This window comes from Bombus vancouverensis, unplaced genomic scaffold (assembly GCF_051014615.1).
Source record: "Bombus vancouverensis nearcticus unplaced genomic scaffold, iyBomVanc1_principal scaffold0051, whole genome shotgun sequence".
Taxonomy (NCBI): Eukaryota; Metazoa; Arthropoda; class Insecta; order Hymenoptera; family Apidae; genus Bombus; species Bombus vancouverensis.
The window spans coordinates 313,757-320,928 of NW_027468942.1; the positions used below are offsets into that span (position 1 = coordinate 313,757).

Here is a 7,172-nt window from a genome sequence, read left to right on the forward strand (position 1 = left end):
TTGGAGATGCAGCAGATTTACGACTCGCTGGAATTAAGTTAGTTAAGGTGTTGAAAACCTAACGTCTTTTCAAAGGCGTTTGCCGCGTTTCTTTTCAAATCAAAATACATACATACGATACGTACAATGTATGCGCCTAAAGTTTTAAAGTTAATTTCTATTCAAGGAATGGACTGTTTTATTATAGGTTTAGGAAATTGAAAAGAAGCAATTGCTTGTTTCTAAGGAAGAATCGCGAGAAGTACAGTTAGAAACTGTATTGTGAATCACTTTTCCTGGTTTCCGTAACGAGGAAGTGAAAAAAAAAAAACGCAGACAAGTCAGCGTTTACCGTAGCTAAATGGAAGATACGCAGGTACGAGTCGTTACAGTTTTGTCGTTGCAACGATTCCCGCTGCGTAATTTGATAATGAACAGTTGAAAAATAGCAGCGTTGTGTCCGTACTCTTTAATATCCCATTATATGGAAGTTAACGACCGGAAAATACACCGCTCAACTACTTGAAGGAAGTAGCTCATGAGCAAGTCTTTTGTATCCTCGCAATGGTATAATTCCTGTAACGTCTCGTTCTCGGAGGATTTATTTCGTTGATTTGTACTTGTTTATTGCTTTTGTGTTTTCATGAATGGAGCATGTCGCATGCGAATCGTAATATGGTTTTAATGGCGTTTCGACTTCAATGATATCAGCGGCTGATTGCGCTTCCCGTAAGAAGCTTCCAATCATTATGTATTTTAGGAACAACAAATAAGGATATTTAGAGAACGAATTAATTATTCAATTGTTCGCGCAAGAAATACCTGTCTCTTTTTCGAAAGTTATAAATGCTGTTTTCAAAGAGTTCCTTAGCTCACCATAAACCAGATAAGAATCTTTGGTTCCGTCTAGAAAAAGAAACCTTCAGATCAAACCGAAAGGGGTTCGGATTATATTTTCTAATCGTATTTGTATATTTCTTTTTACGGTCAGCTTGTCATCCACGTACAATCGAACAGAGAGTCCATTAATTATTTCCCTTCGACTTGTTTCAGGGGGAGCATCTCTGAAGCCATGCCGGCTGACGAGTTCGCTGGAAATCGAAACAGAAGCAAATCAAGACTGCAACCACCTTAACGAACCGCTATTATCACTGGCAAGGTCATCGGGCAGATCTAATCATGCTCACGCCGACCATGCTTCCTGTGCACTCGTTCCTCTTTCTTAACGACGTCAACCAGAAGATCGGGTGCTAAGAAATTCGAAATCGAGTTGATTGAAAATCTCAAGGAATATTAAAAAAAATACGAATAAACAATTTGATATAGAAATCATCCATTTTGGGCAAAGAAAAGAAACAATCAGAAAAAGGAATAACCACAGAAGCTCTGAATTTCATTGCTTCCTAATGGTACTTCCTTGGATATTTTTACATTCTGGAGGCGTGAACGAACTCTGAAAAACAGAAACGACTTCTATCGGATGATCGAAAGAACTACCTGGACACTGAGTATAATTATTCACACGTGCGGATGCCATTTCCGGCATGTTTCTCCATGAAGAAGGTCAGCTTCAGTTTTTGCCACTTGTAGATAGAAGTTGAAGTGGCGGACGTCTTAACGAGGTTGCTAGAATGTCAAAGAAATAGATGAGGGAAATATTATGAAGATATATTTATGAATATCTAATTGAGCATTTAATTAAGAACTTAATCGAAAGACCAAAATAAGTTGGTTCTTGAGACCAAGTACCTATCTAAGTATAATAGTCTTTTGTACTTACGGTTTAGTAAGAGGACTCGAGTAAAACGATTACTCGTTAAAAGGAACAATAGAATAATCATGCCTCCGCAGACGGTGGTCTCTGCTTTCATGCCTCATCGCGGAGAATCTCAGCGAAAAAAGTGTCCCGAAGCGTGAGCTGAAAGGTGGCTATCTAGGCTGCCTAGTGAATGCCGTCGCCATGGTGGAGCTGGCGTGTAGCAACTCCCTAAGTCCAGGAACCTAATCCTGCGTCAGAAAGACAAAATTCGCTACGGAGAAAAGTAAACAAAAATATATATATAGGGAAGAAGCGACAAAGATTAAAGATCGTTAAGAATTACAGGTAATTTAATGATAAAAGGGAGAAAGAATTGTGTAAAAATTCTACTGGAAAAGAAAAGAAAGATTAAGCCTCCAACGAGAAAGACGTGCTCAGAAGCGAGTCCTGCGTAGCGCCATGTAGAGGAGCAGGAAGAAAATATTGGTAATCTCATCGAACGACGAGCGCTTGATATTCACAATTAGAACTCGATATTTTAGCTTCTTATAATATCCTAATAAACTGTCATTTATCGATTACAATTGTCCTGTCGTATTTTATTGTGTTTGCTTTATAAATGTGAACTTTATTCAAAAAGAGTTCATCGATATAACGGTATTGAAGAGAACTACTCGAGAAACTATATAGAGGATTTAATTAATGTGTGGATCAACGTATGTATCACTATATGTAACAATAATATTGACTGTATATGTACGTGTGTAATAAAAGATTTCCGGTTTACAATGTTTACGATACTGATATAAAAATACCATATAGAGGATTTAATTAACGTGTATATCTACGTATATATCATTATATGTAACAGTAACATTATGTGCATATGCGTATAATATTGGTTAAATGTTAAATGTTAATATTGGTTAAATGCGTTAAAGTGAAATGTTATTTACCTATTCAAGATAGCAAAGTAGACATACCATATAGAGGATTTACTACTGTTAACACTCGGTATTCTCGTATTCAAAGTATTTAACCAAATAATTTGGGAATCCAGCGGACGAGCTTGTATTTAATATGATTATATTTAATATAACAACTTTACTCAATATACGCGTAGGATTTTAAATGTCATGAGGGTTGCAGCGGACTCAATTTTAATGTACCTCGATATCTTAGCTTCTTATAATATCCTAATAAAATGTCATTTATCGATTACAATTGTCCTGTCGTATTTTATAGTGTTTGCTTTATAAATGTAAACTTTATTCAAAAAGAGTTCATCGATGATTATCCATTACAGGTTGTTAATAAACCTGAATTATGCACAAAGGAATTGCCGTTAATAACTTAAGATTCTCTGCCCGTCGTACAGGGTACACATAGTAATTATTCTCGACGATCGTAACGTTTAAGTCCAATTCGAGCTTATAGTCCCATGCGAGTTAAACAACGACAATAGTTTGAATTTCTATTTGTTCGTTTGTCGTCTGTTTATACCCGGAGCACCTGCTGTAAACCAATACAAAATTTATTAGATCTATAAATAACACATATAAAACTTATTAATTTATAATTAATATAAAATAGGAGAGCACGAAACTTCCTATTTTATGGATATGTTAAATCTTTGTAAAAAATACCATATCATTAGTATCATTTTAATCGTTCTAAAGGATTTAGCCGCATAAAGCTGAGACCCTTGGAAGAATCGATGTTCACGCGTGACAAATTGAAATTGTGCGAAGGTTCCGGTACGAACATCACAAGCCGAACATCGATACCAGGGGCACAGGCACATGTTCTGGGTTCATTATATATTTATAAAAGGCTGACGATTCAGTAGATGGTCCGGGTAAATTTAAATTGTAAATGAACGCATTGCTGGTTTCAAGTAAAAGCCTGGATAAGAGCGGATATGGTATGAGAGTCTGTCGTGGAAAGGGGAACAGGCCGCTTTTATTTGTAAAGTTTGAATCTCCTCGATATTGAAGATGTTGAAGCTGCAAGTATGTATTTCATTTTAATCCATTCGAGACCGAGATTTAATTGTAAAACGATACCTAGGTGTCGGTACGATCTGAATGTTTAGTTGGAATGATTCTGTGTTTTACTCTCTCCAGGGTATCCTTTTCATACTTTGATTTTAAATCGATGACAATCTTAAATAGTATGCCTCATATTTTTAAAATATAAAATTATATACTATGTTATTCTATAACGTATTATGTACAGTTATATATATATATATATATATATATATATATATATATATATATATATATATATAATAATTCTATATTGAAAAAAATATGAAATTAACATGATATATACATTACTACATAAGTTATATATAAAATATGTATATTATACCCTTGCCTACTGACTGATATGAATTTCTTTCGGTCTCGAATGCGTTAAAAGAGAGCGCAAAGAAGTCGAAATTACTTATTGTAATTAGTAAAACGACCTGAGAGGCAGACAGATACAAGAAAGAAGGAATATTATATTAGCGGCATTATCATGTTTTTGCTCTCTTTAATTCTTTCATCGAGACAGACAATCTACAGGTATTAATCGACCAATTTCTCCAAGCTGATAACTTCGAATTGATGTTTATATATAAGAAGTGTTATGTGTTAATCTGTCTAAATATATATATATATATCTGTCATATATATATATATATATATATGAAATATAGTGCGATCATCGCAGTGGGAGGAAATATATATATATATATGTACTACTTACTCAAACTATGGATCACATAACCTATACGAAAAAAAAAAAAAATTATTGTACACTATAAAGCAAGAGGTTAAATCTTTAATCTGTTAAGAATTAAATTTTTTATTGTAACTGCGAAAATTATAAAAGTACCAAGCGAAGCAAGTACGGAATATATGCGGAGTATGAATCGCTCAACGAACCAAAGAGCGGCTCAGTGACAAAATTAGTAAAGTAAAGACCACAAATATTACAACATTATATTCTACCACAAAATAATTCTCTATACAAAAAAGGTACACAACGAATCGATTTTTCATAACGATAAGAGTCAACAGAACCAATCAAGACCAGGCGAGACTCTCATAAGACAACGATATCAGAGGGATCAAATCAGCGACTTCAATCTATGTTACAGAGTATAGTTATCAAGAAAAATTGCTCTTTTCATGAAAAGTATGGTAATGATACTCTTATAATACATTGTATATCTGGCAGTCGGATGTGCCCGTGGCCATCGGAAATGTAAAGACGACGCTTTTAGAAAGTGATAGCGCCATCGCGTTTTAAAAACGCGTTAGAAGAAGGACGGTTTCGCTATCCAAGGCGAATCGAAAAGTGTGCGTGTTGCGAGAATCAGAGTTGATCGAGACGTCGAAGCATAGAGTCGTTAGAATTGAGTTGCGAGTGTTGTCGAGTGTTAGAGTTGCTAGTGAGAGAGAGAGAGAGAGAGAGAGAGAGAGAGAGAGAGTTACCAAATAGTTGTCAAGTTATTTGTTGTAAATACGAGCGTTGCATTTAGTTTTCCTGTTAATCAAACATCGTTTCTCTGTCTAACTAATATCTGTATTTTCAATCCATTATTAATAAATTATAATTAATCGGACAAAATTACACCTTTAATATATTCCGATATTACATTATCGCGATGTAATATTTATCATGCTTATTTTGTACGTAAAACGAATCGTTGGAATATTCCCGAAGCTAACGAAGCATTTCCCAAAAGTTAAACCGAAGAAATTAACGCGAATAGTTAAGTGAAATTTTTCCATTAACTTGCTGACCAACCGGCAAATAAAAATCATAAAAATTGTTTCAATGTGTTGAGGTCACGCATAACTTCTTTTTTCATTGACGATTACCAAACAGGTAAAATTTCGAAATTGTACGAAGGCCACGTGACCAGATCGTATTGGAATTTGAAGTGCATGGAAAAAGACAACTCGAAGTACAAACCTTGAGCTGTACTACTCGAAGTACAAACGTGAACTAATGGATGCAGAAAAGCAATTAACGCCAAACATCCGAACAGCATCTTGGAGCCCGTCATTGTTCTGAAATAAAAGAAGTGACGAATTAAAAAGACGCAGAACTAATAATAATAAAGGAAACTTAGTTCGTATTATAAATTGAATTTACATCAGAAAAGAAACACGATCAAGCGAAACAGATCGTAGAAATGACAAATATCATCGATATACGTTTCAGTGTAATTTCACTTTTGAAAATTATTTAGTTTAATACGATCGTATTCATCGCTCTGAAACTTTCATTGTGCTGCAATTTGTGCTGCGTCTTTTTAATTTCTCTATCTTTCTGTGTTTTCGGAAAAATTACTTGAAAGATTAAGAATTGCTTGCCTTATTTTATTTTCGATTAGTTAGGATTTGATTATTCCAGGTAAGCTTTATTATTTATAACAGGTTTTATCACTTGTTTATTATTTAGGAGTTTGTTATTTTAGGATTAGTACCTTTTAGGATTTCTTATCCTTCGAGTTTCTGTTTCAGATATCTAGGTCTATTTCAAGATGTTTTATTACATTAGGATTATTTATTCGATTAAGATAATTTAAGAGTTTCACAATGTACAAAGAAATAATCGCGTGAAATTTAGATTTATGCTTTAAACGTATTAAACACGCGGTAATTTCAATGTCTATAGCCTCGAACGTGTTCTGATTAGTTGTGTCATTGTCTGTGACATTGAAATCACAAAAATCCATTGCAAGTGTGCTGTCATGCAATGTGGATGTAATTGGGTTTTTTGGGTATTTCCTGTATCATCTGATTTGTACAGTACTATTTTAACGCAAGGACAGGAAACTTATTATATATTTCCCGTCCATTATTTGAATCGTTGTGAAGTGTAACGAATTATATTCGATTCGAGGAGATGTTAATGAATTACCCATTTCATATGTAATTACATGGAAATAAAAATCATTGCAAAAATAATTGATCTAATGACAACGGAATTTCCAATATTTTTTTGTTTCGTCACGTCTTTTTCATAATATATCTTTTATAGGTACGTGATTTATTAATCGTTCGAATGGAAATAATTATTCGTATAATATTCAAATGATTCTAGCCATAAAATAAATTAAAACGATACCTGTCAATGATATGCAATCTGCGTATGACGTCAACCTCGATCTATGCTTATACAAGAAATTTTATCAATCAATGACTAGATATACAATAATCAAATATTATAAAATTTCCTGAAAACCTTTAGGTGTTAATATTAAGGTGTTAATATCTTTAATATTTGCAAGTTATTGTTTAGCGCTAATTAGTTAGAATGTAACAAGTGGTGTACCACAATTGAGATAATTAAGCCACACGAACAATCTTATTTAGATCTTTTTAATTTTTTAATTCTCTTTTGCTCCAATACTTTGTAAAATTAATCT

The 7,172-nt window shown here is 33.7% G+C and overlaps 1 long non-coding RNA gene across 1 annotated transcript; it reads right to left on the bottom strand.

Moving 5' to 3' along the window:
* Nucleotides 1-1,108: 1,108 nt before the first annotated feature.
* Nucleotides 1,109-2,088, bottom strand: LOC143304714 (uncharacterized). Its single transcript, XR_013061375.1, has 3 exons — nucleotides 1,760-2,088; nucleotides 1,477-1,605; nucleotides 1,109-1,229 (listed from the first exon to the last, which is right to left on the bottom strand). It is a non-coding gene; the product is annotated as an uncharacterized LOC143304714 (long non-coding RNA).
* Nucleotides 2,089-7,172: the final 5,084 nt, after the last annotated feature.